A 9,483-nucleotide genomic window follows, 5' to 3' on the forward strand; every position below is an offset into this window, starting at 1 on the left:
TGTATTGTTGTTGGAATTGGCTGAGGGTTCCTTCTCTCCCACGGTGATTGCTCCAACAAAGTTGTGCAAAGGATAAGAAGGTATTCGCTCATCCTCCCTTTTTCATTTATCATCTAACATGGTTATGATTGAATGTGTTTTTCTTGAAAAACTACAAATCCCTTGATCCATCTTCCTTAGGTTCCAGGAAACCTGAGAGGGTCTTCCATCCATGCACCCGTGCATTGATCTCTACAAAAAAAATTGCGACTCCACTAGGGATCATTTTATGATTCCTAGTTTTGATCTCCTAGACCTTGGATCTTTGGATCTCTCTAATTCTATCTATTCTTGTTAATCTCAATTCTTGTAATTATACCTAATTGCAACCAATACTTATGTTCTCAACCCTTTTTTGGAATTGGATTTGGCCTTTTTCTGAGTAAGTTTTTTGTAATGAACCCTTCGTGTTCCTTCCAAATCATTATAAAACCATCCTCTCCAAAATACATAATTCTACCCCAAGTAATAATGCCCTATCTAAAATTCAAACCTATGTCATAGGCTCAAACCTCTATTATCCACTCAGGTCTATGGATTTCATTGTTTGACAGTCTCACTTGTTGGTTGATCCATGGATTTGTTTTGTTGGGATCTGTTTCTGTTGGCTACATACATGTATATTTTTCTTTTAAAAAATTTAGTTTAATTGCATTAGTATTGAAACAAGAAAAGAAAAAACTTTGCTTTCTATCATTTTAGCTAGTTAGTCCAAGTTTATTTGGGTCTTTTATCTAAGCATTTCATGTCTACATCGATTTTTTTTTTTTGTGTGTGTTAGAACTATATTAGAATTGTTTGTTTTTGGAAAAAGGTATATAGTTACTCTCTCCTTGTAGAAACTCTTATTCATTGAACTGAAATTGAAAATCATATTTTCTGCATGGTTTGAGTCTGGTCTCACAAATTCCATATGTAAATACCCCCTTCGAAGACATTAATCAAGTACCCTTAAAATCAATCGCATGATAAAATTGATCAACAACTATTTTTTTTGGACACACACAAATTAGTTTAGGCTAGAGTCTTGGGATAGGCTATGTGATTTAACTCCCCAAGACTGCAAAACTTAAACTAGTATCTTTAAAGAGAGAAAATATTGTTGCACTCACATAATTTGGGATCACTCCTCTAACAAGGGAGTTAAGTGTGAGGAAATATTGGGTGTGAAAGAAGATAACCCACCTTTGATTGCATTTTGGTGGGTCTTCTATGTACAGGGAATCATTTTGGGGATATCATAGCTAATTTCAGGAATCAAGTATCCTTCCTACACAATGTACTACCCACGACCGTGACCCTCAGTGGTGTTTATGATTTGAGGTGAACTTAGTGGCCATACCTCTAGGGATGAACATATGGTGATTGGGGAAGGATGCCATGATACCTCAATAGACAAACCTACACTGTCTTTGGCTTTTTGGAGGGCACTTGTCTTCATGAGAGTGTTTGGCCCCTTCTTACCAAATTTCAACTGAAGCTCAAGAGTAATCGTAATTGTCACATTAGATCGGCTCTCTCTTATAGCACTTTGATACTAGGTTTCATCTCTAGCCAGTTGTGTCTATCATACAAAGTCTTTTCCCTTGGATGCTTGCTAATCTCTTTTAGATTATTTTAATTTTTAGGTGTGTGCTCTTTGCTACTGAGAGTAATGAACATATCACACTTAATCTAAAGTTTTGTTAAAATATGTCTTTGACCATCGACCCTCAACTTTTGTCTAGGTGACAGTGAGGTCTTCCTCCACTGGCTATGGATGAATTGTCTAGCTTCAATGAATTAGATTCCCCCTCTACATAAGGGAACCAGTCTCCAGTATCAAATTTTGAATCACATATTACTTCCCAAGAGACTCTTTTACTAGATGACTTATTTATTGAAGGTGTCTTGCCTCACTTTAATCCTCCACTTGCTGATCCTCTTGGGCTTGTTTTGGTTCAAGTTGCACCCTTTCCTGTCATGTCTTCATCAATTTCCAATGTTCCCCATATTGTACTATTTGTTTGGTAATATGTACTTCTACTCTAGATAGTTTCTTAGACATAACTAGGGTATTTTTCATTGTTTTCATGTGCCCTATATACTAAATTGTTAGAGTCTTCTCTAGATGAAACCTCCATGTGTAAAATTCCTTGGTCATTAGGCCCTTGGTTAAATTTTTTATACCTAGTTATTTATATGTGTCCCATACTAGGCCTTAGTCCTAACAACTCTAGTAGAGGTGGATAATCATGACCACCTACCTCTTCTACCAACTCAATGGTATTTATCTTCCTTGTAATTTTCTATAATGTTTTTTGTCCCAAATGTCTAGGGTTGTTATGAGGCCCTAAATGACATTTTTGGCCATTCTAAGGGCCAACTATTTCCATGGAATACCCTATTTATAGCCAAAACTTGTAATCTTTAGACAATTCTTTTCAATAAGCTACTACATACCCCAAATAAAGATTGTATGAAAAAGATTTACCCTTTAGAATTCGATGTATCAACTAATCACTTGGGGGCTTACAAATATTTTCATGCTTCATCATCTAGGGCTATGGTTTTATCCCTTTATGATTTTATCTTTATGATATAATGTCATTCTTTTAGCCTCTTGTGATGTTGTTTATGAATGATAGTAGCAAACAAGTCTCTCTCTTAGGAGATAATCTACCACCATTCTCGCTAGTTTATGTTTTCTCTATTTTATCCATTAATGTAAGTTGCATTTTCAATTTTAGTATATTTATGTGTGTGTTCCATTTCCTTTTACTCCTTTCATTTTATTCCCTATACAACCTAGATAAGTGATATTAAAGTAATTTTCTCCTTATTGTTTCACGATGTGTGTCCCCAATGGGGTTAAGGTATAAACAATTGTATGTTGAGCTAGTTTCACATGGGAAGTATCACTCTCATTAGCCTAAGCAGTTGCCCATTGCAGAAGAAAATAAATATTATAGAGTAAGAGATCCTATTAAGTTGTTTCTTGAGGAAGCACCTACACAATAGAGGAATAAGATGATGGACAATTTCACCCATATCCTTCAAATAATACTAATGGTGGCTAAGACGCTTTCAATAAGTGGAAATTAAAGGTGTGACACCCTTTATGGTACAAGTTAACTTTGATATAACTTTATTTGAATTTCATATAAATGAAAATTATTTGGAAATAATTAAACCTATTTGAGGGATAGTAACATTCTATCCAATTTTTTTAAATTGAAAATATTATGGTTGCACTCCTAAAAGCCCTTCCCCATGTCCATTAATGGTGAGAAGGTTTCTGGGAGAGACAAAACAAAGATGTGTTTATAATGTTTAGGGAATGACACACTTGGGTGCCCTTTATTGACACTATCAAGAAGGGATTCTAACACGTTGGGAATTATGATGACAAATTCATGAGATGGACCGCCTTATAATAAGAGACAAACTGGATGGTATTGTATTAAACTAATTTTTTCCATACATTGCACTAAAATTTTGGTATCAAGTACTCTAAGTGACACCTAGTTCTAAAGTACTATAGTGTCTTACATAGGTACATACAAATAGAGATGTAGTTCTTAGAGATCATATCATCACTCATAGTGTCTTATTGATATGGTGTCAAAATACAGTAGAAATTTAAGGATGAGAATAAGTGATATTTTGGGTCCACAAATATGTTGTAACAAAATCATAGAAGAGTTATCCCTAATTCAAAAAATAATAGACAGACTAAGTAGACCCAACCTCATGAAAAATGTTCCAAGTTGTAGAAAAAGAAAGAAATGGGTAGTCAAAGAAGGATATTCACAAGCGATGTGAGTTCCAAAAAATCCCTTAGCATAAGAATCATCAATGTCACTCGAAATAGTCATTATTGATTGAGCTTAAAGACAAAGAGTGAAAACCTAGCTCATACTTTGATTCATAACATGATAAGTGAAATTGAATCACTGATGTATAAGATAGATCTACCACCACAACCACAAACATCCAACCACAAGAGTCATAGCATCTTTAGCAAGGGAAGCACCTCTTCCATTAATAGATTTAGGTGATTGGGACCCACTACATTTCAATGGTGAAAATAGGGGCTATAAGAACCCGATCTCAATCAACATTATTAAGAGTTTAAATCTATTGATAGTTCCACACTCCGATCCATAAACCATTAGTTAGTTTAACCAAGGATGAGACATCTACATCAATTAGTAATGTTGCGTATCCTATGGTATAAATCCATTCAAATATGAGGTATTATGTGATGTTCTTTTGATGTTCTTTTAGGACAACCTTATATGTGGAAATACCATGTTTTTTATGATTCATGTCCCCATAGTTTCATTGTTACTCCAGGAGGACATCTCTATAAAGTACTAGAGTTAGTTCTAACTTGTACAATTTCATTAATATTGGAAAAAAGGTGCCGAAAGGTAATTCATCAAACTAAAAAGTTATTCCTCTTCATGGTTTGGTTATAATGTGAATTGAAGGTCATTAAATATTCACATATTCAACATGAGACCTCTCTAAATAGTAGAACTACATGGATAATATTGTATAGGCATATAGAGATATCATTGCTTCACCTGTGGGGTTACCTATACATCACTAGGTCAAACAATCAATTGAATTGACACTTGGTGATGCTTTACATAATGGGTAGATATACATATACTCTATTTTGGAGAATGAGGAAATAAAATGTCAAGTTCATGAGCTCTGTCAGGCCAGGCAGTAACTCCACAAAATAAAAACTGATTCGTCTATTATTCCATAAGTAGGTCATTGTTATATACAATAGGAGTGATTGTTCAGTTCATCTCCCGATGACTGTTCACATTCCTAATTTATTTATTTACACAAAATTCCCCCAATCATGAAGATTAGGTGTCAACATTCCTCCCCTTAATCTGAAGGGATGTTGGTGAGTCCAAGCATCATTCTGAATCGTTCAAGCTTTTCCCTTCCCAAGTGCTTTGGTGAAGATCTCTGCAATTTGTTCATTTGTGGAACAATGACGGAGATGGATTGTTTTGGCCTCAACATGATGTCGAATTAGATGATATTTAGTATTGATATGCTTTGTTCGATCATGGAACTTTGGGTTCCTGGCCAAATTTATTGCAAAGGTTTTGTCAATCATGAGTGGAGTTGATTGTACTTGCTTTACCTGCAAATCTTCAAGAATTTTCTTGAGCCACACAATTTCTTTCGTTGCTTCAGCTGCTGCCACGTATTCTACTTCTGTTTCGGAATCTGCTGGAACTGATTGTTTGCATGATCTCCAAGAGACAGCTCCTGATCCAATACTCATAGCATCTCCTGAAGTAGATACCCCAGTTTCTTTGTCTCCATCGAAGTCTGAATTAGAGTATCCAATCAAGGTGAAGTCGTCCACCTGTGTATACTTGATTCCAAGGTCTTGAGTTCCCTTCAAGTACCTTAGAACTCTTTTTGCAGCAGACCAATGTCCCTCACAAGGCTTTTGCATAAACCTGGAGAGTATTCCAACAACAAATGAAATGTCTGGTCTGGTAGTAGTGAGGTAGATGAGACTTCCTACAAGCTGTCTATACTTTTTTGCATCCTCAAATTCCTTTCCTTCAATAGATGTGAGATTTAAGTTTTGTTCCATTGGAGTAGTAAGAGGATTGCACTCTGTCATGCCAAACCTGTTCAACAAATCTCCAATGTATTTCTTTTGAGAAAGAAATATGGTCTTTGGATGTTGGGTTACTTCAATGCCAAGATAGTAATGAACATAGCCCAAATCAATCATTTCAAAACTTTTCCCCAATTCCTTCTTTATGGATGCAATGTAGCTTTCATTGTTACCTGTCATTAAAAGATCATCTACATATACCACAATATATACAACTATTTTGCTAACTTTCTTGACAAATAAAGTTGCATCATCAAGATCAAAATGATTTAAGTTGAGTTTCAGAAGATGCTCAGTTAGTTTTTCATACCAGGCTCGTGGTACTTTTTTGAGGCCATACAAGGACTTCACAAGTTTGCATACTTTATGTTCATGTCCTTTCACAGCAAATCCTTCAGGTTGGGACTGAAAAACATTCGCTTTTAGATCTCCATTCAAGAAGGCAGTTTTTACATCCATTTGATGGACTTTCCAACAGTTCTGAGTTGCTAGTGCAAAGAGTGTCTGGATGGTGGCCCATTTTGCTGTGGGGGCAAAAGTTTCCTCATAATCGACCCCTTCCTTCTGTGCAAAACCTTTTGCCACAAGCCTAGCTTTGTGCTTGTCAAGTGAGCCATCAAATTTGTACTTGTTCTTGTAGACCCACTTGCAGCCAATTGGTTTGATTCCAAATGGAGGATCAACCAGCCTCCAAGTGCCGTTTTTTATGAGGGCATCATACTCATTTTGCATCGCTTCTTTCCATTCATCATGAGAAGCAGCTTCTTTAAATGAATTTGGTTCAAAATCTGTAGACAAGTTCAATTCACAATCATAAGTAACATCCATATCAATAGGTGAATTAGAGTCATCTACATCACCTCCATTTTGTTAGTTTGAATTCCTGGTTCCTGTTTTTCCAATTTCATCAGGATGAACACTTTCAAGTGTCTTTGTCAGCCACTTTGGGGGACCTTTTTGAGATGGTTCAGGCTGGTCTGTTGATTGAGTTGGGACTGAATCAAGATTGAGTCTCCCAATTCTATCAATTACATCACTTAAAGCATCATCCGTTGTTGGAATTTCATGTAAGGGAGATTGTTCTTCAGAAGAAGATTACACATGTTGATCTAGTATAGGAATACCCCCTTCAAGATGTGGAATCTGATTATCAAATTCTTGAAATGATTTTGTTTTTGCGAATCTATCCAAGCGATCAAGTTGTTGCTCAACAACATTGTCAGATTTGGATGATTCAACAAAAATTACATCTCTAGATACAACAAATTTTTTATTTACTTCATCGGAGAGGCGGTATGCTTTGGAGGTGTTTGAATACCCCAGGAAGATACACTTACGACTTCTAGCACCAAGTTTGTTTCTATGTACCTTTGGTATCAAAGCATAACAGGTGGAACCAAAGACCCTGAGATGTTTTACCGAAGGAACATGTCCATACCACAATTCATAAGGAGTCTTGTTTCTTATAGCATTAGATGGACATTTATTCTTTATCTATGCAGCACATAGAACAGAATCAACCAAAAACATTATCTTTAAATTTTTGAAGAAAAGCATGGATCGTACCATATTCAAGATTGTTCTATTCATTATTTCAGCTACACCATTCTGTTGGGGATTATAAGGCACAGTTGTTTGATGTTTGATCCCATGTTGGCGAAGATAGTTTTCAAATTCATTTGATGTATATTATTTTCCATTATCAGTGCGAATAGACCCAATATGAGATTGTGCATCATTTTCAATCCATTTATGAAAATTCTTGAATGTTTGAAAGGCATCAGATTTGTTCTTCAATAAATAAACCCAACACATTCTGATGTAATCATCAATAAATGTCATGATATATTTATTTCCATTTGCAGAAGGAACAGGTATTGGACCACATAAATCTGAATGAATGAGTTCAAGCTTCCTATGTGCTCTTGAATGTGAATCATGAAAAGACTGTTTGCTATGCTTTCCTAGAATGCAAGCATCACATTGCTTATGTTTCCTAGGAATTGTAGGCAAACCAACAACACCATTTTTCTTCAATAAGTGGAGACTGTCATAGTTTAAATGTCCAAATCTAGCATGCCATAATAAACTTGATGGAAGTGTACCTTCTTCATGATGAGAAATATATGAGAAATGTTGTGCATGAGCAAAGGTTCCTTGTAGTTTGAGAAGCCTTTCTTCTTCTATTCCCCTCATGACAAGTGAGTGGTCAGAAGCTTTTCTTACCTCAAGCTTGCCATCAAACATATGAATGGAGTGACCTTGCTGGCGGATGTGGACCAAGGACAGCAAGTTTCTCTTGAGTTGTGGGAGATATAGAACATGATCCAGAAGAAAGTCTGGAAGACCAGGCATTTTAAGCCTGATTGTGCCAAGCCCTGATGGCTTGATTTTTGACTGATCTGCAAAGTACACTGCTCCATCAACATTATCAGTGAAATATTCAAAAAAATCTTTTCTATGAGTCATGTGACAGGTTGCTCCTGAATCAAGCAACCAATCATTTTTCGAAGAAGCAAGTGAAGCATTAAACAAATCTTCATTTACTCCAATGTTACATTGTGCCTCAATATAGTGAGCGGATTCATGTGCTTTACCTTTGTCTGTATCATCATTTTTACTTTTCTGTTGGTTTCTTTTCTGGTCAATTTTGTCCCATGGTAGCTTTCATGTAGAGGCATCATGTGATCCATTTCTTTTGCAGCGAATGCAGTGTAAGTCCGCCTTTTCTCCTTGAGAATGTCTACCCCCCCTGGCTCTGAAATATCTTCCTCTTCCTCTTAATCCACCTCTTCCTCTTGTAGAATCTTGAGCAGGATGCTTTTCTTTATGAGCAAGGCACACAGTCTCTTCAGAAGATTCAGGGGCTGTCTTCTTTCCAAAGGCTTTCTCTCTTTCAGCAAACTTTTTCACAAGAGAGTCAAAGGTTATATCTTTAAGATTTCCATTTGCTTGTAAGGAATCAAGATAATTGTAGTAAGTAGGATAGAGTGCCTTGAGAAAAGCAATAAGAGGGATATCCAGCACAACCTTAGTGGATTTGATATCATGCATTATAGACTTTACTTCAGATGCAAGAGCAAGAGGATCATTATTTTTCAGTTCAAGAGTGAAGAGTTTAATCATGAGCTGAACAAATTCAAGTGCAGAATGTGAGTCATAGAGGTCTTTCAGCTTTTGTAAAGCTTCAAAGGCAGTTGAATACGATGAAATATGGCGACTCACCTCTTCATTTACAAATGCTGCGATTAATGCATAGGCTTTGTTGTTCTTGTTTTCCCAAATGACGAGCTCTTTGTCTGAGGTAGGCTGTACTGGGTCATTGTCTCCTTCTCCGACACACACTCTTTTCCACAACTCATTGAAGATGAGGGTGTGTTTTATCATCCGGGACCATTCAGGATAATTCTCCTTGCCAGTGAGAACTATTCCTACCATGGAGATGATTGAATGCATTCTATAGAAAAAAATCTTCTGATAGAAAAAATACTTCTGCTGATATACAGTGAAATTGTACTCAAAAGGGCAAAAAGATTTCAAATACTTTATGCACTATGTTTTCTTCAAATCCCTCCAATGTTTAATATATCCAACATATAACTGGACCATTAACTCAATAAGAGCAGCGTATTCAATTCCACAGCACACAGCATTTCACGTTCATATACCATATTTACCAATCAATAAAACGTTATGGGACAGCGTTAATACCATTATTCAACGCAGTTCAATGGGACAGTGTTAAGACAACATTTACACACATTCAAATGGAAGCCATTTTACGCATCTGCTACCTT

This window comes from Pinus tabuliformis, chromosome 4_1 (assembly GCF_031772625.1).
Source record: "Pinus tabuliformis cultivar Carrire ecotype Pingquan chromosome 4_1, CPIR1, whole genome shotgun sequence".
Lineage (NCBI taxonomy): Eukaryota > Viridiplantae > Streptophyta > Pinopsida > Pinales > Pinaceae > Pinus > Pinus tabuliformis.